Here is a 27,150-nt window from a genome sequence, read left to right on the forward strand (position 1 = left end):
TTGAAGATGTGAAGCTAATTGCTGCAACTATTTATTCACAACCGATACAAAAAAAAAAGGTTCAAATGGCTCTAACCACTATGGGACAACATCTGAGGTCATCAGTCCCCTAGACGTAGAACTACTTAAACCTAAAGACATCACACACATCCATGCCCGAGGCAGGATTCCAACCTGGGACCTTCGCAGCAGCGCGGTTCCGGACTGAAGAGCCTAGAACCGCTCGGATACACGGGCCGGCCCGATACAAAAGAGTTACATGTTTGCGCCTGTCACTGTCCTTCATAGTCAACAGCGTTGTGTAGAAACCGTTGCCTGCAATGTGGAAGGCGTAGTATACCGTCAGCAGAGCCTGTTCTGTTGATGGTACGAATGCAGCAGTCTACTGCCAGTCGGAACTCTGGAATAGTTCTGAAGCGAATGTCTCGAAGTGGTTCCTTCAACTTCGGAATCAAATCGAAGTCACAAGGAGTCAAGTCCGGGGAGTATGGTGGATGGTACAGTACTTCCCAGTGCGATCGACCGAACAGAGCAGCCACAGCTTGCGCTGTACGAGCCCGCGCATTGTCGTGCAAAATGATGGGTGTCGCCGCTTCTTTCGCAAAGCTGGTCGCAGGTGATGCTCCAAAAACGACCAATAATACTGTTCACTGACTGTGCCGTGGAGGGACGTAATGCGTTAGGAAAGCACCATCACAGTCGTACACGAGTATCATTATAACTTTCACCATACTGGGGCTCTGATCGCTTTCGACTTCCGCGGCAACCCATAATGACGCCATTGGTTGGATTGGCGTTTCAATTTTGGCTCGTACGATGTGGCCCATGTCCCATCCAGTGCTACGAAAGCCTCTCCTTCGCGCTCATAGCGCTCCAAGTGCGTCTGAGCAGCGTCGTAAAGCATCATTTCTGCATTTCCGACAAGTCATCCGAAACTCATCGTGATGCAATTTTTCTCTTGCCCAGGCGTTCCTTCAGCACAGTCGTATTCGTTAATCCGGTTCCGTGGGCGAACTCACGAATCGTATGGCGTCGATCACTGTCCACTAACGCGGCAACAGCATGCACTACTTATTCAGAGACGCTAGGACGAACTGCTCGATGCATGTCTGCCACAGTTTGCCGACCTTCGCTTTAGGTTTTTACCCAACGTGCCACTGTTCTGTACAACAATGCCGATTCCCCGCACGCCTCTTCAAGACCTTGATGACACTGTTGTGCTGTAAGACTTCTGGCACATTCGGTCTTGATCCAACTCCGTTGTTCCTGTTTCGAAAACATAGTGACACCGTTATGTTAGACCGTTCGCTCACAAGTGACTGTTTCCCTCGATTGTGCGCACGCTGGTGACGTGGGACGGGCGAGTCCATTTGCTCGGAGGTAAGGTAGGTATGACAACAACGTGTGCTATCAGCGACAATAGTAGATTCCATTGCATAGCGTCTCCACAGCAGTGTTGCCACTATTGAAGTTCCAAATGGTTCACATGGCTCTAAGCACTATGGGACTTAACATCTGAGGTCATCAGTCCCCTAGACTTAGAACTACTTAACACTAACTAATCTAAGGACATCACACACATCTATGCCCGAGGCAGGACTCGAACCTGTGAGCGTAGCAGCAGCGCGGTTGCGGACTGAAGCGCCTAGAACCGCTTGGCCAATTGAAGTTCCAACCTACGTATTAAATATATTATTCGGACACACCTATGCAATAAGGAATTGATGACGAAGCGTCACGGGGGGGGGGGGGGTCACCTGCCGGTATAAAAGAAGGTGGCGAGTATTGTGTTGTCATGTGAGAAGCAGTAACAATTGAAATTATGGGTCATAAGAACTCAGTGTCTTCCAATATGGGCTAATCGCGCGATTTCACTTGAGTAACAAGTCCAGCTACATCTCCCGGACTGTGGCTAAGCCATGTCTCCGCAACATCCTTTCTTCCAGGAGTGCTAGTTCTGGAAAGTTCGCAAAAGAGCTCCTATGAAGTTTTGAAAGTAGGAGACGAGGTTATGGCAGAACTGAAGCTGCGATGACGGGTCGTGAGTCGTGCTTGTGTAGCTCAGCTGGTAGATCACTTATCCGCGAAGGCAAAGATCCCGAGTTCGAGTCTCTGTCCGGCACGCAGTTTTAATCTGCCACGAAGTTTCCTATCAGCGCAGACTCCGCTGCAGAATGAAAACCTCATTCTGCTAATTATCTAGTTCACAGTTTTCTAATTTTACTCTGTAAAAGTTCTGTTAGTGGGTTCGTGCTGAAATGATTTTTAAAAGGCATGAATGGCAGTCTTTGAAAATTTTTGATACAATTGCGTAACTCTACTCATATTGATTTTTTCATTTGTGTGCTTGTCTACAGAGCGTCATTTGCTGGAAGACTGCGGCGAAAAGCTACCCACGTAGCTCTCGAGATCTGCCTCACACGGCTTCGCTACCGTCAGTACCTCTATCCTACTTTCCATATTTGGTAGAAGCTCTCCTGCATGCCTTGTAGGACTAACTCTCCTGAAAGAAGTGATAATGCAGAGAAATGACTTAGTTGAACACTAGAGGATTCTTTCCAGAACAAAGTTTCATTCTGTAGGGTAGTGTGCACTGATGTGAAACTCCTTGGCAGATTAAAACTGTATACAGCTCTATCCTAAAAGCTATGCCTTGGCGGAAAAATGCTGGAAACAGATACAGGCAATAGCGATGAGGTCGGCCATTAATCGTGCCCGGATAGCTCAGTTGGTGGAGCAATTACTCGCTAAACTCAAAGATTCCGTGTTCGAGTCCCGGTCGGGCACAGAGTTTTACTTAGCCAGGAAGTTCCCTCCCAGTCAGCGCATACTCCGTTGCAAAGAGATCGTCCGTTCATTAGATGATGAAGTTGCTGACCATGCATACCGCACACAGTGCAGGGGAAAGTTTGTCCCACAGCAGTCGCTCGTCGAAGACATGTTGCACATTTCTCGCCACATGTGACTGGGACGTGTTCTGTCGAAATATAGCACCTACAACTGTTTGATGCAGTAATAGTATCGAAATTTCCTGATGCTAAGGCTGTCATTAAGGGGGGCAGGACGTCAAACGGGTCGACTTGGAGCAGGGGAGGCACCACAGGACATTTTAATTTTCACTGTCTATACTTTTACAAGTAAATTCATAAAACTTTGTCAGTATTACCAGGAAGGATTCAGGATTCACACTCGTAGCAGCGGAAGTTCAAAAACATTACAAAATACATTTTTTACGAGTGAAATTTCATCATTTTTTTCACGTACTATTGGCTGCATTTGTTGCTATAGGTTCACTTTTCTTCATAAGCAAGAGAGATTCTTCGATGAATTTTGCACGGCATACAAACCATACTTACAGGTGTCTGGAACTGTAGAATCCATTTAATTTATGAAAAAATGAATGACCTCTTACGTTTTAAGCTTTATGTTTAGAAAAAATTGTAGTTAATTATCTCAATTTTTACCATAGTTTTTAATAGATTTGGAAAATTCTATTCATACAGCTGTAAGTATGGTTTGTATGCTGTGCAAAATTCATCAAAGAATCTCTCTTACTTATGAAGAAAAATGTACCTATAGCAACAAATGCAGCCAATTGTGAGTTAAAATTGATGAAATTTCACATGTAAATAAAATTATTTTGTTATGTTTTTGAACTTCCACTGCTGTGAGTGTGAATCCTGAATCCTTCCTGGTCATGATGACAAAGTTTTATGAATTTATTTGTAAAAGTATAGACAGTGGAAATTAAAATGTCCTGTGGTGCCTCTCCTTCTCCAAGTCGGCCCGTTTGACGTCCTACCCCCTTAAATACGCAGAAGTTGAGTCAATGAGTACCATCCAATCGCTCACGCACAGCATTATCCTTGATGTTTGTCAGTTACAATGACAACCAATTCAGGCTCCCAAACTACTGTCCCGACGGCTGTCTAACATGTAAGTCGCCATCACTGTAACATAGGCAGAAGCAGGACTCACCCCATTGCTGCCACATTACACTCTGGAAACTAGGTTTAATAGGCCATTGCAGCCAGAGGCGTGTATAGTTCCTGGACTAAGGAGCCCAACGTAACGACAGGAATCGAGCGAGATTGCACAATGTCGTCTGTCAAATGTGTATCACTGAGACATAGGCGATTGATGAGTGGTGCTATATTTGTACTATAGATAATGGTGAAAAACTGTGCAGTTGCAAAGTCTATCATGTGCTCGGCTAGTTTAACATCGCGTCACATCTCTTATTTTACAGGTGAGTAGAGATGTTGACATTTAATTTAAAACACTCGCAAATCGCTTCCTCTTGAGAGCAAAATCTCGAATATGAAAATTTATCCACCGTCAGGATTCCAAGAGGCCCCCAACAGTTGAAGCGCGATCACAGTCTTACTAGATCGTTGCACTGATCATGCCGTTGGAAGCACGTTCAAAGGATGCCAATGCATTCATTTAAGCCGGCCGGGGTGACCAAGCGGTTAAAGGCGCTACAGTATGGAAGCGCGCGACCGCTACGGTCGCAAGTTCGAATCCTGCCTCGGGCATGGATGTGTGTGATGTCCTTAGATTGGTTAGGTTTACGTAGTTGTAAGTTCTAGGAGACTGATGACCTTAGAAGTTAAGTCCCATAGTGCTCAGAGCCATTTTTTATTCATTTAATTAGTATCGGTGGATATTACGTTATTAGTTTTCAAGAGTAGTAATAGTAGAAGTAGTAGTAGTAGTAGTAGTAGTAGTAGTAGTAGTAGTAGTAGCAGCAGTAGTTATAGTCTGCAGTTAGAATACTGGTTAGATTCAACTCCTTACGCAAACCGCTTCATCCCTGTATAATCATTGCAAGCTACATCCATTTGGACTTGCTTACTGTAGTCAAGCCTTCACTATCTCATCTATAATGGCATCGATCCGAATAGAAGGGGAAGAAGGGGCTAGTCAACACTAACATCAGTAGAGATAAGATAAATTGTCTACCTGTGGCAGAATGTAAGCTTTTTAACCTGCAACCTTTTTTTCGTTAACAAGATAGACGTCCCACAGCTCTAACATCAGCAGTTAGTACAGACATCGTCTGTCTGACCTTTACAAAAATCATGTAGGCTAGATACTTTGAGATAAATCTTTACTACCAGTGATGCAGTTAGACCTACATTTAGTTTTGCTTTTCTATAATGCACGTAGATGACATCGAGTAGTTAGCCGATTAAGCTTCTTTGCAACAAATGTCATATGTTTTTATCCAAGAATATTTCCCGTTGCCATGTCCAGCATGTAGAATGTTTTAGAACGAACAAAAACGGATATTCTAAATTAGGATCGGTTATTTAAATATTTACTCTATGGTTACTAGCTTTTCCTCATTCGGGCTCCAATGCAAGACATTTGCTTCACTCCACTACATAAGCTAATTGGACGCGACACGTACCATTAGTTTCATCGGATACTGCAACCCTTCATCGAAACAGACAAGAAGAATATCAAATTTACAGAGCAGGGCTCTTTTATAGGAACACCAATGGATGAAAACAGCTGCTGAACAAGAGAGGAAGTGCGAGGAAATACGTGTCAACAGCAACATTTGTTAAAGAACTTTTAAAATCAACATCCCTACGGCTGGCCCTTACAGCTACAGTAACGAAGCAAGTCTATCTAAACCTTTTCATAATTTAAACACATACGGAAGACGACTGGGTTCACTAGGCGAAACTAAGGAATTCACGTAAAGGATAGCAGCAACTGAAGGAAGATGAATGTAACTTAGAAGACTTTTCGGTGACACTGCTTTAGACTAAAGAAGCTGAATAATGCCGCAGTGTTTCACACCGACCGTGTGCCACGGCGCACACGCAGTGATCTCGTCGTGTGGTGGTGACTGAGCCCGCGTAGCCGCGGGACTACTGTAGCCCATTTCCTTCCGCCGCTGGGGGCAATCAGGGAGAGAAAGTGCTGTTTGCTGCGCACGAAAAGAATTTCTCAAGTCATCCAACTCATATACTCTAGATACAGACACATAATAGTATTAAAAAAAACAGGGTGCGGCCATAAAAGAGAGTGGCATCTTAAAAAGCTCCGCCCTCGGTTCTCTCACACTGGTCGCCATTAAAAGGATTCTTATCTATATGGGATGTCTATTTTTGTACAGCAGTCTAATTTTGTTCGTTGACATCACAGGAGGTGAAACTCATTTCCTAGTTTCTCCCGAGAAGCGCCATCACCAAGCAAGTGTTCATCTTGACAGTTTCGTCATACATCACAAGAAATGAATTTCACAAAAATATAACGTCTCCTACCTACTTGTCCTTATGTTTTGATAAAACAGTTTTGTGAAAACAATGAATTATTGTAAAAGTATGATTGGAAAACTGTGGCTCTTACGTGATAACCCTGCGAGATTGCGCAATGGTTAGCACGCTAGACTCGCATTCGGGAGGACGATTCAAAGCCGCGTTCGGGCATCCATTTTTAAATCACTCCTGGTAAATGCCGGGATGGCTCCTTCGAAAGGGCAGACCGAGTTCCTTCACCGTCTTCGAAATTTCCAAGCTAGTGCTCTATCCCTAAGGAAATCGGTGTCGACGGTAAGTTACGCCCCGACCGACCGACCGACCTACCTACCTACCTACCTACCTACCTACCTTCCTTCCTTCCTAAAGTAACAATATTTGTAGCACCCAGCATCAACCACCTACAATATAGTTTCAATTTACTATACTGAAAAAGTATTGTTACCAGTTTCAATTGCTACATTCGTCGTAAAAGACTTTCATGCTTTTACCTAGACACCTGGTACGTAGGTTCACGAACCAGGTAAAAGCATGCAAGCTGTTTTACAATAAATATATCAAAACCGAATCGTATATGGTTACTGCTGTACGTTATAAACAATATGTGTAAATGAAAATCTGGCTTACTCTACCACCCCCCCTCCCCCTTCCACTCCTTTGATATTAAGTCTTCACGTCAACTACTGTGATTATTACTGAGAATTATTTCTAGTATTACCAGCCGCATACGTGCCGTTTTATTGCGGTCAAGTTCATCAAGCCACAAGGTTACGGGAACAAAAACGATGAGATCGTAACACCTACAGGTAATGCAAGGTATTTCCACAACGTGTCTTTTACATTCCTGGAGAGCATTTTTGTTTTTCTACAAATAGATAAGAGCAAGCAACATCGAGTTTTTGTCACACTGTGACGATGACACCAACCATAAACTTACGGTTGTACCTGTAAGGATACAAATGGAACAACGCAGCCGAACTGTGGTGAAATCAGGATGGGCTGCGGAGAAATCGTTGAAAACTGAACAGCGAAACTGTGAAAAACTGACAGTAAATAAAATACGTAAACATGATCCACTGAAAAAAAAATGAAAATTCCGCTCTGGACTTGCTAATAATTTGTCGGGAAATTTCACTATATCTACAAAAAGTTGCAGAGAAACAAGCTTTACGTGAGACAGATCACAACTACTGTATACTTAAGGTAACGACACGTCGATTTGAACTGAATCTTGTATGGTTTTGTCCCTGGGTGGAGAAGTGAAAAGGATGACGCTCTGTACTAACGAGATGAAAATCACCGTAAATCGTAACTACGATTCAACCAACATCTTGCAGAAAAAATAGCACAATGCTTCAAAGTACAGCGGTGACCGCTTTGCTCTTTATCGGAAGACGGTGTGAACAGTAAGAGCCTGAACAGTCCTTGGTGGGGAGTGTAACATGTATGGGACGTTCTTCCTTCGAAACGCGCGGGGCCTTCTCGGGGATGTTGAAAATACGTGATTAATAGCGCAATGGATGTGTAACCAACAGCCTCTGTTGATTAGCGTCGACTATGCCAATTTCATAACAGTCATCAGCAATTGTAACACACTACTGGCCATTAAAATTGCTGCACGAAGAAGAAATGCAGATGATAAACGGGTATTCATTGGACAAATATACTAGAACTGACATGTGATTATATTTTCATGCAATTTGGGTGCATAGATCCTGAGAAATCAGTACCCGGAACAACCATCCCAGGCCGTAATAACGGCCTTGATACGCCTGGGCATTGAGTCAAACAGAGCTTGGATGGCGTGTACAGGTACAGCTGCCCATGCAGCTTCAACACGATACCACAGTTCATCAAGAGTAGTGACTGGCGTATTGTGACGAGCCAGTTGCTCGGCCACCATTGACCAGACGTTTTGAGTTGGTGAGAGATCTGGAGAATGTACTGGCGAGGGTAGCAGCCGAACATTTTCTGTATCCAGAAAGGCACGTACAGGACCTGCAACATGCGGTCGTGCATTATCCTGCTGAAATGTAGGGTTTCGCACGGATCGAATGACGGGTAGAGCCACGGTTAGTAACACATGTGAAATGTAACGTCCACTTTTCAAAGTCCCGTTAATGCGAACAAGAGGTGGCCGAGACGTGTAACCAATGGCACCCCATAACATCACGCCGGGTGATACGCCAGTATGGCGATGACGAACACAAGCTTCCAATGTGCGTTCACCGTGATGTCGCCAAACACGGATGCGACCATCATGATGCTGTAAACAGAACCTGGATTCATCCGAAAAAATTACGTTTTGCCATTCGTGCACCCAGGTTCGTCGTTGAGTACACCATCGCAGGCGCTCCTGTCTGTGATGCAGCGTCAAGGATAACCGCAGCCATGGTCTCCGAGCTGATAGTCCATGCTGCTGCAAACGAACTGTTCGTGCAGATGGTTGTTGTCTTGCAAACGTTCCCAACTGTTGACTCGGGGATCTAGAAGTGACTGCACGATCCGTTACAGCCATGTGGATAATATGCCTGTCATCTCGACCACTAGTGATACGAGGTCGTTGGGATCCAGCACGGCGCCGTATTACCCTCCTGAACCCACCAATATTCTGCTAACAGTCACTGGATCTCGACCAACGCGAGCAGCAATGTCGCGATACGATAAACCGCAATCGCGATAGGCTACAACCCGACCTTAATCAAAGTCGGAAACGTGATGGTACGCATTTCTCCTCCTTACACGAGGAGTCACAACAAAGTTTCACCGGTCAACTGCTGTTTGCGTATGAGAAATCGGTTGGAAACTTTCCTCATGTCGGCACGTGGTAGGTGTCTGATAAGCTAATCATTTGCATACCACAGTATCTTCTTCCTGTGGGTTAAATTTCGCGTCCGTAGCACGCCATCTTTGTCGTGTAGCAATTTTAATTACCAGTAGTGTACTAACCGTAAACATCAGCTTGTGAAACCACACTTATCAATGCAACGAAAACGGTTTGCTGAAGGTAGCGGGTGTGCTTCATGCGTGGCAATGAAGCACTCATTACGTTCCATATGAAACGGGAGCAGGTTAAGCAATAGTTGGGCATGCCTGCCGCAGCACAGGAACGGTACTGCTTCGAACAGTGACGTGACTCACTGTTGTGTTGACAAACGAATCGCAATACCGTTTGCTCAGCAGCTGACACTGATCTACAGTCGCGCGGAAAGTATTAGATCACGAATCTTGGTTTTCAACAACTTACTGCTCCACTCATAGGTCCGTTATGGTATGCGTTAGAGCTCTGTCAGCCGAGGTTCTCTTCTGTGGAGTACTACGTGGAGACCATTTGCGTCCCTGCCAACAGATTACATACATGTAAGCGGTGTGAAATTAGAGCACAATAATGTAGGACAAGCATGGTCCAGTTTCGTTGGAATGCATCCAGTTACAAATAATGATCTGGTCTCAAGTTAGCCCGATTTGGACTCTACCATTTACAGGAGTTTTTTTAGATAGATCCTTCAGGAATACGTGGGCAACAATTGTTCCTGTTACAACCCTGTACCTCCAGATTTCGTCGTCCTGTAAAGCTACTGCCTGTACAGAATTATACACAGTACGTAGCATGCATCTCATTAGTTCTGTCCAGTTATTTAGTGCCACTCACAACCCTAGTTTTCAAACCAGACAAGTGTTGCATCTCAGTTTTTGCAGTCGCTTTTATTTCTTATGTACCGTAGAAGTTCAACTCGTAACTATGGATATGGTCATAAGAGTTCTGATGTAGAAACTTTATTCCAAGGCAATTGTAATGGTCTCGCTGGTTTTCCTTACTTTTGAACAGCACCACTTATTTGTGCTGGCAACTGTTCCACCATAACACTACCCGATCGGCTATCTTCACAGAGAAAGGTGGCAAGCAGCCACTTAAGCATTATGATACCGTGCTAAAAGGTGTGAATCGCCTTGTATTACAGTGGTACTCGAACGGCGGCTAACAGGGAACATCCAGCGTGGAAAGTGAATTGTTGAATACGTAAGAAAGTCGTCGTGCGAATGGTAACAGTGCTGTTTACTTGGTGAGAGAGTAACAGGAAGTCTGAAAAATTTTAGCTGGCAGACACTGGAAGGGGGTCCCGGCGAAGACTGCGAATCGTCTTCAGCCTCCTAAATACCGATGTTACAGATCGTGCAGATAAAACAAGACAAGTAAAAGGGTCCAGAGAGGCGAAGAAGCAATCATTTTTTCTCAGGCTACATCCGCGAATGAAACTGAAAGGAACCATAATGGATGATATAATAAGAAGCACACTCTGCAATATATTTTTAGTGATTCGCAGAATTTAGATGTAGGTGATTTCTTTGATAGATTCCTGTGAGGCATAGTTGACCACTCTTCCCATAAATCGAGTTAGTTACCAACGTATGAATTCCCTGAAATACTGGAGGAGCACTTGTTTTTCAAAGCTGGTACGAACCTTCAGCACACTCACATCGTGTGCTGCAGGAGATTGATTCAAATTTCCTCTATGCAGGTACGATACAGTAAAGACGCGATGGCATGAAAGTGGCGCTCACGTGGAAAAAGTATTGAATACTGGTGGGACACTGAATCAGAGCGGTACAACAGCCTCTGGGTAATTGTTTGCCTGTTGGAACCTCTGGTCTTTACTTAGAGAATCGCTTTGATACACGAAGAAATCCTGCAAATAAACTTTTCCCTTTATTTCCACTAGGGTGTTTCATGTGGGTGTACAAACATCTGCTGTGAAACTCAAGAGAGTTATCTCGTTTCATTTCACGTTCCAATCGAGAAACGACCTCACACCTGTGGCTTCGTACTGTGCTCGCCTTGCGTAACCCTGACGACGCAGCCGTCTAATGTATGCTTCCGGCTACGTGCTATACGTCTACAAGCCGAAATGCGTGCCGTTTGGCACTCTCATCCGTCGCTTTCACGCACATTCGCCCATTTTTGCGAAAGTTTAGAAGACTGCGCTGCCAAGGATTTTAAGGGTTACGTGCAGCGAATGTCTTCCTGTGAAGAATGCAATACACACTACCTGAAAAAAAAAAAAAAAAAAAAAGAGTGAAGCATCTAGAACACATGGTCGGATGCGAATGTAACTACAGCAACGTCAGCGGGCATGGAAGTGATCAAACATGCAACTGTTTGTGACAGGCACAACGCTCATCGATATGCATAGTGTTGTTTGTGTTTAGTACTGTTACCAGGGCTGGTTGGGTATGTAAGGGACGTGAGCAACGACAGATTTTGGGTTACCTAATAACTGCGAAGAACGCAGACATGCCACTTATTCGTGTGAGACAGATTTCGTAGCATTTGACAGTTTGAAAGGGTTCTCAATGTGGGTCTTCATCTGGCCGGCTGATCTAATGACAACTGTGAAGAGAAAATAACGTTATTTATATCACGAAGAACATCGAGAAGGATATACGCTTTGATTTGCCACTGCCACGACTTTCAATAGGCTGAAAAAAGCGATGGGAGGGGAAAGGAGGCAGAAGTCGAGAAAGACCGATTCACTGTCGCGCTTTAGATGTCCATATGATCATATCTGCCAAAGTAGGCTACAATAAGTCACAACCAAATTTATAATTGGCACAGCGATATCAAACTAGCCCCTATACTGCGATCATCCAAGATATGACATTTTCAATCCTGGCGGTTTCATAGCAACCATAATCAAGAAACAGATGGTTCCGCGAGCGCCCGAAACTGCTTTTCGCACTGTTTACTGCACAATACTGTCTCTCGGCCGAACCAGAAAAACTAGACCAGCATTTTCAAAACTAAAGACGTGGGTCAGACGACCTCGAAGTAACCATTACCCATGTTACTCTGATGTACCAGTAAACTACTAACAGATCGCGTTCTATCGCCTGTAATCTACGAAGGAAATTCGCTATTGTTTCACTACAACTGGATCGCTAATTTGACAGATGTACATCCGACATATGCAATGTGGTTATTAAAAATTGCAGTTGTTGTGCAACAAAATAAATGAATATTCCGTGAGCGAGTTGATTTAGAATAAACACCGCTAGATTGCGTGTTTCTTATTATCTCCCTACTCCACAATGGCCAACAAGCCATCCACATAAAGTCACTCAGCATCGCAATGGTGATCGCGGAACAGATCTCTTTGGGTAGACAAAAATATCCAGTAACTGAGAACTTCATATCGCAGGTTTCTAAAGCCCTAAGGTGGCAGCAAGAAGCCCCATCCCTTCCTCGCCCACTTTTTTTTATCTGGAGCTGTGAAACTTTATTATTACTGCAGGCGTCGCATTTCAAAGTATGAAAGCGAGTTCTCCATAGTTCACGACAGTAACCATAAAAGCGTATCACCTGACGACGCGGAACGTTGTCGTAAAGCAGCCACGAGGCAGCCTTAACTTACCTACCGTCTTACTCCAGCCCGCGGTTTTAGTGTGTCACTGATAAAACACTGATTCGACAATTTCAAATACGTATGTTGTAGAGTTGTTCTCTCGGCGTAACAGTCTGGCAGATTTCCGCGATTGTCCGTAAATTTCAAGCAAATCGAGATTATATTAACGAGACTTTTTTATAACTACAGAACACAATGTGGAGTTGCTACTGAGGGCAACTCGACAACTGACCGACGTCAAGCATTAAAAAATATTACGTTTATCTCCGAACTTGGTCTTTGTTTGCTAACTATAGGAAAAACAGATACCGTAATGATCTGTTGTACGAATCGTCATTGATTGTATTTCAACCGTGAAAGAGGTAGCTTATGGAACACTTGCTTGACTGTTTTCATTTTTTCCCTTTAATATGGGAACCTAAGCAAATTGGGTCAGTAGACAAGTTGGAGCAACACCTGTCGACACGGGATCGACTAGTTAGCGCAACAGCTTCACGTAGGTACTTAGCCTACTCCAGACACTGCAAGAGAGCCGTTGTGTATCATGAAGAGGTACTGCTAAAATTTAAAAATGAGAACAATTGGTGGTAATCCTCCGTCTGAGCTCGGATGTCCCGTACCTTCATGGTCTTCTCACGAGATGTACGTAGGAGGGTCCAATATGTTGGTTCACTCTTTTATGAACGTTCTGTCAAGGAGTTTCCACGGTAATGCACACAGTGATTCCGCACGCCTCTCGTGCAGTATCTGCCACTGGAGTCAGCTGCACATATCCGTGACACTTTCGCGCTTACGAAATGAACCTGTAACGAGACGCTCTTTACTTGAGATTTTCTGTACTTCCTCTACTAATCCTATCTGATTCGGATCCTAGACTACTGAGCAATATCGAAGTACTAGCTCAACGAGAGTTTTGTAAGCTCGCTCTCTTGTGGATGGACTCATTTACTGAGGATTCTTCCAGTTTATCTCAATCTGGGATCTGCCTTACCTGAGAAATTTTATGTGGTCCTTCCACTCATATAATCATATAGCAATGGGACTTTTGACTATGTACTCTTATTAGTTTCAACTTGTTTATGTTAAGGGTCAACTGCCACTCTCAGTCGATCCTTTGTAGGTCTTCCTGCATTTCTCAACAATTTTGTTAGCGCTGTGACTACCCTGTATAAAATACCATCAACCGCGAAAAGACTAGGCAATTTATACATATTGTAGAAAATAATGGTCCTATAAAACTCCCAAATAACAGTCTTTTTGGGAGTGTTATGCAATGAAGAGCAAAGGAAACTGTTACACGTGTCTAATATCGTGTAAGGCCCCGCGAGCACGCACAAGCGCCGTAACTCGACGTGGCATGAGCTCCACTAATGCCTGAAGTAGTGCTCGACGCAATTGACACCATCAATCCTGCAGGACTGTTCATAAATCCATAAGAGTACGAGGGGATGGAGATCTGTTCTGAACAGCACGTTGGAAGGCATCCCAGATATGCTCTAAGTGTTCATATCTTGGGAGTTTAGTGGCCATCTGAAGTGTTTAAACTCTGAAGAGCGTTCCTAGGGCCGCTATGTAGCAATTCCGGACATGTGGGGTGCCGCATTGTCCTGCTGAAATCGACCAAGTCCGTCAGAATGCACAATGGACGTGAATGGATGCAGGTCATCATACAGGATGATTACGTATATCTCACCTGCCACAGTCGTATCTACACGTATCATAGGTCCATATCACATCAACTGCACGCGCCCCGCACCTTTCCATAGCTTCCACGAGCTTGAACAGTCCCCTGCAGACATGCAGACTCCTTGGATTCATGAGGTTTTCTCCATACCCTACACATCCATCCGCTCGATACAATTTGGAACGAGACTCGTCCGACCAGGTAACATATTTCCAGTCATTAATAGTTTAATGTTGGTGTTGACGGGCCCAGGCGAGGCCTAAGGCTTTGTGTCGTGCAGTCATCAAGGATACTCGAGTGGGCCTTCGCCTCCAAAACCCCGTACCGATGATGTTTCGTTGAATGGCTCGCACGCTGACACTTGTTGATGGCCCAGTACTGAAATCTGCAGCAATTTGCTGAAGGGTTGCACTTCTGTCACGTTCAACGATTCTCTTCGGTCGTCGTTGGTCCCATTCTTGTAGAATCTTTTTCCGGCCGTAGCGATGTCGGAGTCTCGATGTTTTACCGATTCCTGATATTCACGGTATACTTGTGAAATAGTCGCACCGGAAAATCCCCAGTTCATCACTACCTCAGGACGCTGTGTCACATCGCCCGTGTACCAACTATAACACCACGTTTAAACCCACTTAAATCTTAATAACCAGCCATTGTAACAGCAGTAACCGATCTAACAACTGCGCCAGACTTGTCTTACACAGGCGCAGCTGGCCGTGGTGCCGTATTCTGCCTGTTTATATATCTCTGTATCTGAATACGCGTGCCTATACCACTTTAGCGCTTCAGTGTAGTGTAGTGTTTACCGAATAAACATGCGAGAATATCAGCCAAAAGGATTACTTGTTTCCTATCGTACAACCAGAGATTTCTGTACGCCTTTGTTTGTCATACTACCGTACTTTATGCGGACTTCTGCGAAGTAAACTGAGGAACTCTGAATGGTCGATTTGTTAACAAGAGTAACCACGTAGCGAAATTAGGATTTTAGCCTCGTAACAAACTCGGAGAGAATAAAAATAGCAATGCTTCAGATTTCTAAAATTCTATTTTAAGAAATATTTTTCTAAGGGAAATAAGGAAATCAAGAAAGATTAGACACCGATATCATAGAACACGGAGAACTGTCTTACTACAATACTGCGCCCTTCTTCTAAGAATAGTCCTCGAATTTACTTGGAGCAACTTGCTTTAACACAACTCGCGAAACAAAGTTGGTGATGGGTATGGCAACGTAGGTTAAGAATGCCAACACAAATGAACAGGTTAGTCACAACGAGAATTTAAATGAAAACAACAAATGAGTAGTGGATTCATAATCTTTTAACGCTGCACAACGTACATATCGAAGAAATAAGGTAGGATGACTGAATGATTGTGGTCCAAGTAAAAGAGAAAGGACAGTTTCAAGAACGAATTAGATTTCGTCCATAGAGTTAAATTATTTCAACTGCTTATATCTGAATCCAACTATACCTGATGTTCCCCTGTGACTTTGCGTACTTTTCAACAAAAATTTATGACGTTTTTGAAAGTACAGTTAGCACAATCTGTTGATGTCCATAGCTCAACGTCGGGACACCACACACGCTTTACAGGAAGTATGAGTTCTCAGCAGCACTATCCAGTTGCACTGACATGACAACGTAAGTTTCCAATTCACGTCCTTTATTGTCTCAGGGAATGACTGAGCATCAATGATAAAACCCTGTTGTATTCGACCCTACGTCTGCGCCTTGTCACCCGCCACTGTGACTGAGCGGTTCTTGGCACTTCAGACGGGAACCGCACTGTTGCTGCGGTCGCAGGTTCGAATACTGCCTCGGGCATGGATGTATGTGATGTCCTTAGGTTAGTTAGGTTTAAATATCTCTACATCTAGGGGACTGATGACCTCAGATGTTAAGTCTCATAGTGCTTAGAGGAGCCATTTGAGCATTTTGTGCCTTGTCCAGTGATGCATCAGCTGTAGGAAGCTGCAAGCTTGCATCAGTTTGTATCTCTCCTGCAGGATACTACGTCCATCAGTGACAAAACAGTCATCTGTAGTATACAGCTATACATGGGAGTACACCAATTACGACGTAATGGATGGCGCTGAATTCCCGCAAGCAAGAAAACTCATTCGTCTGTTGAAGTGTAGAAGATATATGTGTGTCTGTGCTTCCCCATGAACTGTTTGTTTATGCTTATGTGACGCCATTGCTCATGAAAGCAACCACATGAAGATTAATCTCTCTATTCTCCACCATACAGGCTTTGCGGTAGCACCAAACATTCCTGGCAATTATTTTGCAAGCAGCAGTTACTCCTGATTGGGCGTGTTGTATAATGCGTGGCAATAGCTGTAATGTCACGTTGGAGAAACGCTGCGGAAATGAAAGCGCCGAAGGAAAAGGAAATAAGCAAGTGGCGAAACCTGATTCCTATGTTCTAAATTTGCTTCCTGTATTTATGCGCGATGCGGCTCACTAGTAATACATACTAATAACAAGGTTATGAATGTTCAGTGTGCTTTATATGCCGACCTCATATTAGGGTCCTAAGAAACGACCAAACCTTTCAATGAAATGATTCCAGTTCTCGGAATGTAGTAAATGAGAGACCTGTTACGAGCAGTTCGCGTTTATATACGACACAAAAAAAGGAAATGTGCCGCCATTGTCGTAGACAATGTCATTAAACCTGAAATACTTTGAGTTCAGTTCCACTGTTTACCTACGTTACTTCAAACGAGGTTTTGGCTGTACTCAAAGCTAGACCTTTCCGGTGCCTTAGTGGTTAAGTCGTGGACTTGTAATCTAGAAGAAAGTTTTTCGAATCCTGTTGAAGCACCTTCAGTCAACATACCTGCTGCAGACGAAAGCTGACACTGACTCCTGGGAACCATAGAACTCGTTCACCAATGCCAGAACATTTCTTTAAACGAAGTTACAAGCTATTGCCCACTAGCAGAAAATTTCAAAGAAAGGATTTTAGCAAATGTGCTTTTGACTCTCAGTAACCATGAATAATCCCTGTCGTTATGAAGGTATTAATTTGCTGCTCCTACGATACCTACGTTCATAACCTGCCACCGGCGATACTAACTGCAAGCTTCGCAGTGGCATTATCTAGACTTGCAATTGATAAAGACGTCGTGCGGTGACTGTAAAACTGTCCTTAAAATTCAGATCAGGCTACTGTAATTAATACTTCATGCTGTAGAACTGTAAGTTTCTTGCAGCAGTTTGAACAAAATAAAAAAGTTCTTTCGCCGGACTTCTCTGGAAGTTGAATACAACGGCATCCGATCTGCTACTACTACATTCACTGAAGACAGATGTACGAGGTGCATTCAAGTTCTAAGGCTTCCGATTTTTTTCTAATTAACTACTCACCCGAAATCGATGAAACTGGCGTTAATTCTCGACGTAATCGCCCTGCAGACGTACACCTGACACCATGATTCCATGGCAGCGGCGAAGGCTTCTTTAGGAGTCTGTTTTGACCACTGGAAAATCGCCGAGGCAATAGCAGCACGGCTGGTGAATGTGCGGCCACGGAGAGGGTCTTTCATTGCCGGAAAAAGGCAAAAGCCACTAGGAGCCAGGTCAGGTGAGTAGGGACCATGAGGAATCACTTCAAAGTTGTTATCACAAAGAAACTGTTGCGTAACGTTAGCTCGATGTGCGGATGCGTTGTCTTGGTGAAACAGCAGACACGCAGCCCTTCCCGGACGTTTTTGTTGCAGTGCAGGAAGGAATTTGTTCTTCAAAACATTTTCGTAGGATGCACCTGTTTCCGTAGTGTCCTTTGGAACGCAATGGGTAAGGACTACGCCCTCGCTGTCCCAGAACATGGACACCATTTTTTCAGCAATGGCAGGTACCCGAAATTTTTTTGGTGGTGGTGGTGAATCTGTGTGCTTCCATTGAGCTGACTGGCGCTTTGTTTCTGGATTGAAAAATGGCATCCACGTCCCATCCATTGTCACAACCGACGAAAAGAAAGTCCCATTCATGCTGTCGTTGCGCGTCAACATTGCTTAGCAACATGCCACAAGGGCAGCCATGTGGTCGTCCGTCAGCATTCGTGGCACCCACCTGGATGACACTTTCCGCATTTTCCGGTCGCCATGCAGGATTGTGTGCACAGAAGCCACAGAAATGCCAAGTCTGGAGGCGATCTGTTCAACAGTCATTCGGCGATCCCCCAAAACAATTCTCTCCACCTTCTCGATCGTGTCGTCAGACCGGCTCGTGCGAGCCCGAGGTTGTTTCGGTATGTTGTCACACGAGATTTTGCCTTCATGAAATTGTCGCACCCACGAACGCACTTTCGACACATCCATAACTCCATCACCACATGTCTCCTTCAACTGTCGATGAATTTCAATTGGTTTCACACCACGCAAATTCAGAAAACGAATGATTGCAAGCTGTTCAAGTAAGGAAAACGTCGCCATTTTAAGTATTTAAAACAGTTCTCATTCTCGCCGCTGGCGGTAAAATTCCATCTGCTGTACGGTGCTGCCATCTCTTTGACGTATTGACAATGAACGCGGCCTCATTTTAAAACAATGCGCATGTTTCTATCTCTTTCCAGTCCGGAGAAAAAAAAAAAAAATCGGAGGCCTTAGAACTTGAATGCACCTCGTATTGATGGGTCGCTTGAGGGATGGCACGCTGTCTTAATACATTTGCTCGTTCTCTTCGATTACAAGAACTCTCTAAGTAATGGCTCTGGGATTCACATGACCGCAAAAGACGTAACCGAGGGTTTGTAATCTGAAGGGATTCTTGGGAAAGGATCTGAAGTTCTGTTGTTGCGGTAGCTCGTGCGTGGGGTACCATGTTACCACACTCAGTAGTGCTTCGCAGAACTCTAGAGTTGCTTTCTTATTTTCATCGAAGTCATTTTTAATGTTACCAGATCGTTTGTTAAAGCGCTGGAAGAATTTCATTCTATGCTGAAATGGATGATGAAATGAACAATCACAATATCTGTAAGATTAATATGAGGAGTTGATAAAACACAGAGACACGCGATATTGTACATCTTATACTGAATATTGGACAAGGATCAAGAATGGAAGCTTACCATGCACTTGTCGTAGACGTGGCGAGGATCAGAGGAGAATCATTATCTCAGTATAAAATGGTCTATGACATTTACTTAAGCTAACTCGGTTCAATAGAAATTATAATTGCTGTGACGATGTCTCGTATGGTAACGGTAACTTTGCACCTAAAGACAGTCAGATGGAAAAGTAACTAAAGATGCACTTATCTATGGTTTGTCCACGCGGATGTAGCTGAAATTAGACACAGTATATTCTGCATGATGAAATACAATTCCTTCCCCCGACATTTTGCCAATTAAGAACCGTTACCGAGAGCGACGAAAGAAGAAAATGAAGGAAAAAAGTCTATTATTTATGGAGAAAGAGGGAACGAAGGTATTTAACGTCCCGTTAATATCAAGATTACTATAACCACCAGCTCAATTTCACTAAAATGAAAGAAGGAAACCGTTGTAGCCTCTTTAAAAGTGCCAGTCCGTCATTTGTATGTACCGATTTCGAGAAATCGTAAAAAAACCTAAGTCTAGACTTTGGACTACGTTTAGAATCTAGTTCCATTTATTCTTCATATGCCACAATGAGTGTACTTCCTTTTGGCTGTACTCAAAGCTAGGCCTTTCCGGTGCCTTAGTGGTTAAGTCGTGAGCTTGTAATCTAGAAGAAAGTTTTTCGAATCTTGTTGAAGCACCTTCAATCAACATACTGCAGACCTCTGCAGTTTGGTGCCATCAGACCTTACCACAAATTTAAAAAAAAATGTACCGTTCAAGAAAACTTTACGTTAAGACTTGACTCAAGATCGACTCTGACTCTCGTGTACTAACGCTAAGTGCAGGGGTAACGTAACTCGTCGACTCGCGGACTCGCTGGGGTTGATAGTCGACAAATCGGAACAATAGTTAAATGTACAGCAGTCATTCAGTCAACCATCCTGAGTTGAAGATTTGTGAGAGTACAGTGTGCAACATCGAAGAGAAGGTAGAAATGCTTCTTTGGTGAATATAAGTTAGCAGAGCAGTAATTGCAATAATGGTTGCTTTAATTTGTTTACTGTCAACTCCAGCAAGTGGACGAGTTTCGCCATCTTGTCATGAGTGAGTGGTAGTAAAAGAGGATCAAAGTAATTTTTGTGTTATGTTTATAAAAACGTCATGTTTAGTTGAATGATAACATGCAAAAGTTTTTGAACAGATCTTGAGGAGAAGTGCATTACCAGAAATAAATAGAATGCTACCTAAAAAAGACTTATTGCTAACCAAATCTTCCTGACATAAAAACTTACAAAAAGGCAACCGTAGGTATTTTGATATGAGAGGTCTCTGGTGATTCGTTACACGCTGATTCAACTTCGTCTGATACAACATCCCAATTTAACTATACTGAACTAAAAATACCTGCACAGGAGTCCAAATGTCAACGGCATGACCTTTGTGTCTTGTTCGGTAGCAAACATGTGCCATTCACTCCCGGTACTTAGTGTTGACAACAATAATGTCCACTTAAATCTTTACTCTCAACCTCGCATTCAGTAATGCTCGGTTCTGTCCTGTGTTTGTTCTTCCGGCAGCGTTAGTTGACGTCAACAACAACGATGCACAGCAATATGAGTAGGTCTCCCGATGAAGGATTGACCGTTATGCACGGTGGGCCGTTGATCACTTAATCCAGTGGAAGAGCGGCACAGCGAAGCAATGTTCAACGACGGCAACCACATCACAGTATTTTCGCATTCTTCTGAGATTCGTTGCATTACTCTGTGTTTTGTTGTTGTACGTTTTTGTGGTTGTACGTTAAGAGCCTTTTTCATTGTTTTCAAGGTATTTTCATAGAAATTAAGGTAACTGGGATAATAGACCGAATGAATCGTAGCTGCATTATTACTCTGTAACGAACCGCTGGATACCACGGGATTCCGATACCAAAATACTCAGAAAATGTCCCCGACCAACCTCAAAAATTTTGTTTGTGGAGTTACCCGTTACTACACGTAATTATTCTGTGTCTGGCTAGCTGTGAACGTTTTAGATTGTGAATGTCAGCCAAGAATTAAATACATAGTTGCTAAGTGAAAACACGTCTTCTTGAAGTTGCGGTTTACTTCGTCCTACAATATTAGTAAAATGAACACTAGGCCTGAAATCCACGAAAGTAGGTTTGTTATTCATGTTAACTGATATGGAAAACTGTCTAAAGCAGCGCCCAGGTCGGGGTGATTGCTATAAAAAGCGTTATTTGGCGTCATCTAATACCAAACACTGCATCCATAATCGTCGTCGTCGTCGTCGTCATAATTAACAGCTACACCAGCAGCTACATTGGTAGCAAAGTTATTTCACAGCACCAGTTTCTGGCTCATCCAGTCGCCCGGTTAAACGTCTATCCTCAAGCATTTCTGCAAACCTTCTTTTCGAAAAAGCCTTCTCTATTTAATTTCACAGGAAAATATCCACTTGTGCTGCGCGTACTATTCTCAAACTATTGCTTTATCCCACAATGAACAGGCAGGTCTGATGGCACCAAACTGCAGAGGTCATCGGTCCCTAAGCTTACACACAATTTAATCTAACTGAAACTAACTTACGCTAAGGACAACAGACACGCCCATGCCAGAGGAAGGACACGAACCTCCGACAGGGGGAGCCGCGCGGACCGTGATGTGGCGTCGTAGACCGCGCGGCTGAATGGTAAAACTGCCGTTGTCGACTGTTGGTGATGTGATTGGCGTAGAAACTCGAAGGAACAACCACAGGTAACGTAAGACCAGGCAGATCTCATGTACAGAGGGGCAGGGAACGCCCAGCATTGCGTAGAGTGGTTATTGAAAATAGTATGAAATCAGCGGAATTAATCACTTCTGAGTTCCAGAGTACTATTAGTCGTCCACCTAGCACAATGACTGTGCTCAGGGAGTTAAAAAGCATGGCGGAGCAGCTCGTCATAACCCACACATTTCTGAAGTAAATGCTAACTGACTCTTGAGGTGGTGTAAAGAGCGACACCAGATTGTAAACGAGTGATTTATTCTGATGAACCATGCTACAATCTGTGGCAATCAGATGAAAGGATATGGATTTGGTGAATACCTGGAGAATGTTACCTGTCCACTTGTGTGGTGCCAACAGCGACGTCCAGAGGAGGTGGAGTTAAGGTATTTGGTTCGGGTGTGGTCCCCTTACTGCGCTTACGAAAACGCTAAATACAGAAGAGTATAAACACATTTTATAGCATTATGTACTGCGTACAGTAGAGGAACAACTCAGTGACAATGACTGTGTCAGCATGACACTGCACCCTGTTATGAAGTAAGATCTGTGTGACCATGGTTTGTGGTCAGCCGAGAAGCCGCGCGGTCTGGGCCCCTTGCCACGGTCCCTGCGGCTCCTCCCGTCGGGGTTCGAGTCCTCCCTCGGGCATGGGTGTTTGTGTTGTCCAGATCGTAAGTTAGCTTAAGTTAGCTTAAGTAGTGTGCAGGGTTAAAGAACGATGACCTCAGCAGTTTGGTCCCATAAGACCTTACCACAAATTTACACTTACCATGGTTTGTGGGCAGAAACAATCATAAAATGGACTGGCCTGGTCAAATTCCTGACTTAAACCTAATGGAATATCTTTGGGATGAGTTGCAACGTCAATTTCGCTTCATACCCCCAGCGTCCAACAAGCATATCTTCTTCTGTTTTGGCTCTTGAGGAAGAATGGGTTGCCAACCCCCACAGATATTACGCCACATCTGTCCCCAACAGAGTCAATATGTCAAAGGAGATAGGTACCCGCACCCCTCACTATTGGGTTTGTGCATAAGTTCGTATAGTTTTTCCATGAGTTCAATAAACAGAACAGACACATATCATAGAAACTTCAGTCATCAATAATATGTTCTCCATTATTTACAACTGTCTGCCAACGCACTTTTCGTTCCTGCTGCTGTAATAATCAAGTGATTTTGAGGCGAAGAATTCGTCGAGCTGTGTTCAGAGAGCAGTTTCTTTCGGAAAGGAAGGTCTTAGAAGGTTGTTCGACAGAGAGCCGGAAAAGTAAAAATCTAAAAGCACAAGATGAACCAGTCCTGGCCGTAATAACGGCCTTGATACACCTGGGCATTGAGTCAAACAGAGCTTGGATGGCGTGTACAGGTACAGCTGCCCATGCAGCTTTAACACGATACCACAGTTCATCAAGAGTAGTAACTGGCGTATTGTGACGAGCCAGTTACTCCGCCACCATTGACCAGAACTGGTGAGAGATCTGGAGAATGTACTGGAGAGGGCAGCAACCGAACATTTTCTGTATCCAGAAAGGCACGTACAGGACCTGCAACATGCGGTCGTGCATTATCCTGCTGAAATGTAGGGTCTCGCACAGACGAATGAAGGGTAGAGCCACGGTTAGTAACACATGTGAAATGTAATGTCCACTTTTCAAAGTGCCGTCAATGCGAACAAGAGGTGGCCGAGACGTGTAACCAATGGCACCCCATAACATCACGCCGGGTGCTACGCCAGTATGGCGATGACGAACACAAGCTTACAATGTGTGTTCACCGCGATGTCGCCAAACACGGATGCGACCATCATTATGCTGTAAACAGAACGTGTATTCATCCGAAAAAATGACTTTTGCCATTCGTGCACCTAGGTTCGTCGTTGAGTACACCATCGCAGGCGCTCCTGTCTGTGATGCACAGTCAAGGGTAACCGCAGACATGGTCTCCGAGCTGATAGTCCATGCTGCTGCAAACGTCGTCGAACTGTTCGTGCAGATGGTTGTCGTCTTGCAAACTTCCCCATCTGTTGTCTCAGGGATCGAAACGTGGCTGCACGATCCGTCACAGCCATGCGGAAAAGATACCTGTCATGTCGACTGGTACTGATACGAGGCCGTTGTAATGCAGCACGACTTTCCGTATTACCCTCCTGAACCCACTGACTCCATATTCTGCTAACAGTCATTGGATCTCGACCAACGCGAGCAGCAATGTCGCGATACCATAAACCGAAATCGCGATAGGCTACAATCCGACCTTTATCAAAGTCTGAAACGTGATGGTACGCATTTTTCTTCCTTACACGAGGCATCAGGACAACGTTTCACCAGGCAAAGCTGGTCAGCTGCTGTTTGTGTGTGAGAAATAGGTTGGAAACTCTCCTCATATCAACACGTTGTAGGGTTCACCACCGGCGCCAACCTTGTGTGAATGCTCTGAAAAGCTAATCATTTGCATATCACACCATTTTCTTCCAGTCGCTTAAATTTCGCGTCTGTAGCACGTCATCTTGGTGGTGCAGCAATTTTAATGGCCAGTAGTGTAACAAATGACAGTCGATAAAAAAACACCGCAACCGGAATACCAACGTGCAAAACAAAATCTCTACGCCAATCTAATGATATCCACAGGTGTCCGGATTCTTTTGATCAGATAGTGTAGTTTTTGATAAATTTCGAGTGGCTGTGAAGTGTTGCGAGAAAAGGAGGACTTGACGGCATGCACTTTGAGGCGAGGTGAAATCCGTATGGGTAGAAAGCAATCAAGCTGGAGCGCGTTCCTTCACGTGCCGCTCCGCTCCGCACAGCACAGGCGCCTGGCGCCGCGCAGCGTGGGCGTGGCCCGCCGGGATGACTGGCTGACGCGGCGCCGAGATCCCGCACTCCAGCGGACGGGCCACACGCGGCCGAAATAGCCGGCCGGCGCCCGCCGACTGCCAAGAGAAAGGACGAGCCCACTTTCTCCGCGGTCGCGCGGCGACACCCTCCGCCCGCGACACGCCACACCTGCGTGCTTCCGTGCAGGCGCGCGCCTTACTCGGCTCCGCTGGACCGTATGCCATTGCCGCCGCCACTCGTCTGCGGTTGGAAACACGAGCCACGAGGCGGCGGTGTGATGTAATACTTGTCAGCTGTCGAAGAAACAGGCTTCACGGATGTGTAAATAACAGACCAGGTAAACTGCTCAGTTAAGTTTAGTGACACCCGCGTTATTTGCAATTGTTGGTGATTTTTATTCCTTTATCTTCCTACTGACCAAAGATGATCCTCTACTTTCTTCTACACTGAAAAGGCAAAGAAACTGGTACACCTGCCTAATATCGTGTAAGGTCCCGCCAGTACGCAGAAGCGATGCAACGCGACGTGGCATGGACTCGACTAATGTCTGAAGTAGTGCTGGAGGGAATTACACCATGAATCCTGCAGGGCTGCTCATAAATCCGTAAGAGTACGACGGGAAGGAGTTGTCTTCTAACAGCACGTTGCAAGACATCTAATATATTCTCAATAATGTTCATGTCCGGGGAGTTTGATGAGCAACGGAAGTGTTTAAACCCACGGGAGTGTTCCTGGAGACACACTGTAGCAATTGTGGAGGTGTGGGGGTGTCGCACTGTCCTGCTGGAATTGCACATGTCCGTAGGAATGCACAATGGCCATGAATGGATGCAGATCATCAGACAGAATGTTTACGTACCTGTCAATTGTTAAGAGTCCCATATCCTCCAGCTACATACGCTCCACGCCACTACAGACCACCGCCTTGAACAGTCCCTTGTTGACATGAATGGTCCATGGATTCACGAGGTTGCCTGCATACCCATACACGTCCATCCGCTAGATACAATTTGAAACGAGACTCGTCCGACCAGGCATCATGTTTCTAGTTGTCAATAGTCCAATGTAGTAGTCTACGGGCACAGCTGAGACGTAAAACTTTGTGTCGTGCAGTCATCAACGGTGCACGAGTGGGCCTTCGGCTCCGAAAGCCCACATCGATGTTGTTTCGTTGAATGGTTGATGGCCCAACATTGAAATCTGCAGCAATTTGCGGAAGGGTTACATTTTAGTCACGTTAATGACTCTCTTCGGCTGTCCTTGGTCCCGTTTTTGCAGTATCTTTTTCCGGCCGCAGCTTCGTTGGAGATTTGATGTTTTACCGGATTCCTGATATTCACGATACACTCGTGAAATGATCATAAGGGAAAATCTTAACTTCATCGCTACCTCGGAGATGCTATGTCCCATCGCTCGTACGCCGACTATGACATCACGTTTAAACTCACTTAAATTTTGATAACCTGCTGTAGTAGCAGCAGTAAGTGATCTAACGACTACGCGAGACACTTGTTGTCTTATATAGGCGTTGCCGACCGCAGCGCCGCATTCTGCCTGTTTATGTATCTGTGTATTTGAATACAAATGCATATACCAATTTCTTTGACGCTTTAGTGTATTTAAACTGTTCCTGATTTGTTATTTCTTCTGCCTTGAATCCCTTCTATAGTGCAGTGTGATTCAAAAAGGAAGAACAGATTTCAATTGTTATTACAAAGAAACTATGAAAGATAGAATCACATTACACATGTCACTGGATAGAGGAAACTTCAAAGTTTTATGTTCACACTGACACTGGCGGAAAAGCGGTTTGGGGTGGCCGGGGGGGGGGGGGGGGGGGAGGAGGAGGAGGAGGAGAGAGTATCATAACACCGCACCCGAAAAGAACATTTTTTTTAGTAGAAACGTTTATATCTTACATACATCGATCTCTAAATTTCTCAGCTAACTCCCGGAGAATAGATAAGCATAACAACGAAGGCTCCCGAAAATGACAAGGAAGCCTAGAAATTATACACTGTGGTACAAGCACAGTAATTCTCAATTCCTTGAGTGCGGCCTACCATTCACGACCTCACAGCATTTGCTGCCAACAACAAACCAGAAATGGTTCCAGTATCGACA

General features: G+C 44.5%; 1 protein-coding gene across 1 annotated transcript in view; it reads right to left on the reverse strand.

Annotated features, from left to right (window-relative positions):
• Positions 1–27,150, reverse strand: part of LOC126365942 (bestrophin-4) — a 524,562-nt gene that overhangs the window by 226,086 nt on the left and 271,326 nt on the right. The window lies entirely within an intron of this gene.

This window comes from Schistocerca gregaria, chromosome 4, assembly GCF_023897955.1.
Source record: "Schistocerca gregaria isolate iqSchGreg1 chromosome 4, iqSchGreg1.2, whole genome shotgun sequence".
In the NCBI taxonomy this organism is placed as follows: Eukaryota; Metazoa; Arthropoda; class Insecta; order Orthoptera; family Acrididae; genus Schistocerca; species Schistocerca gregaria.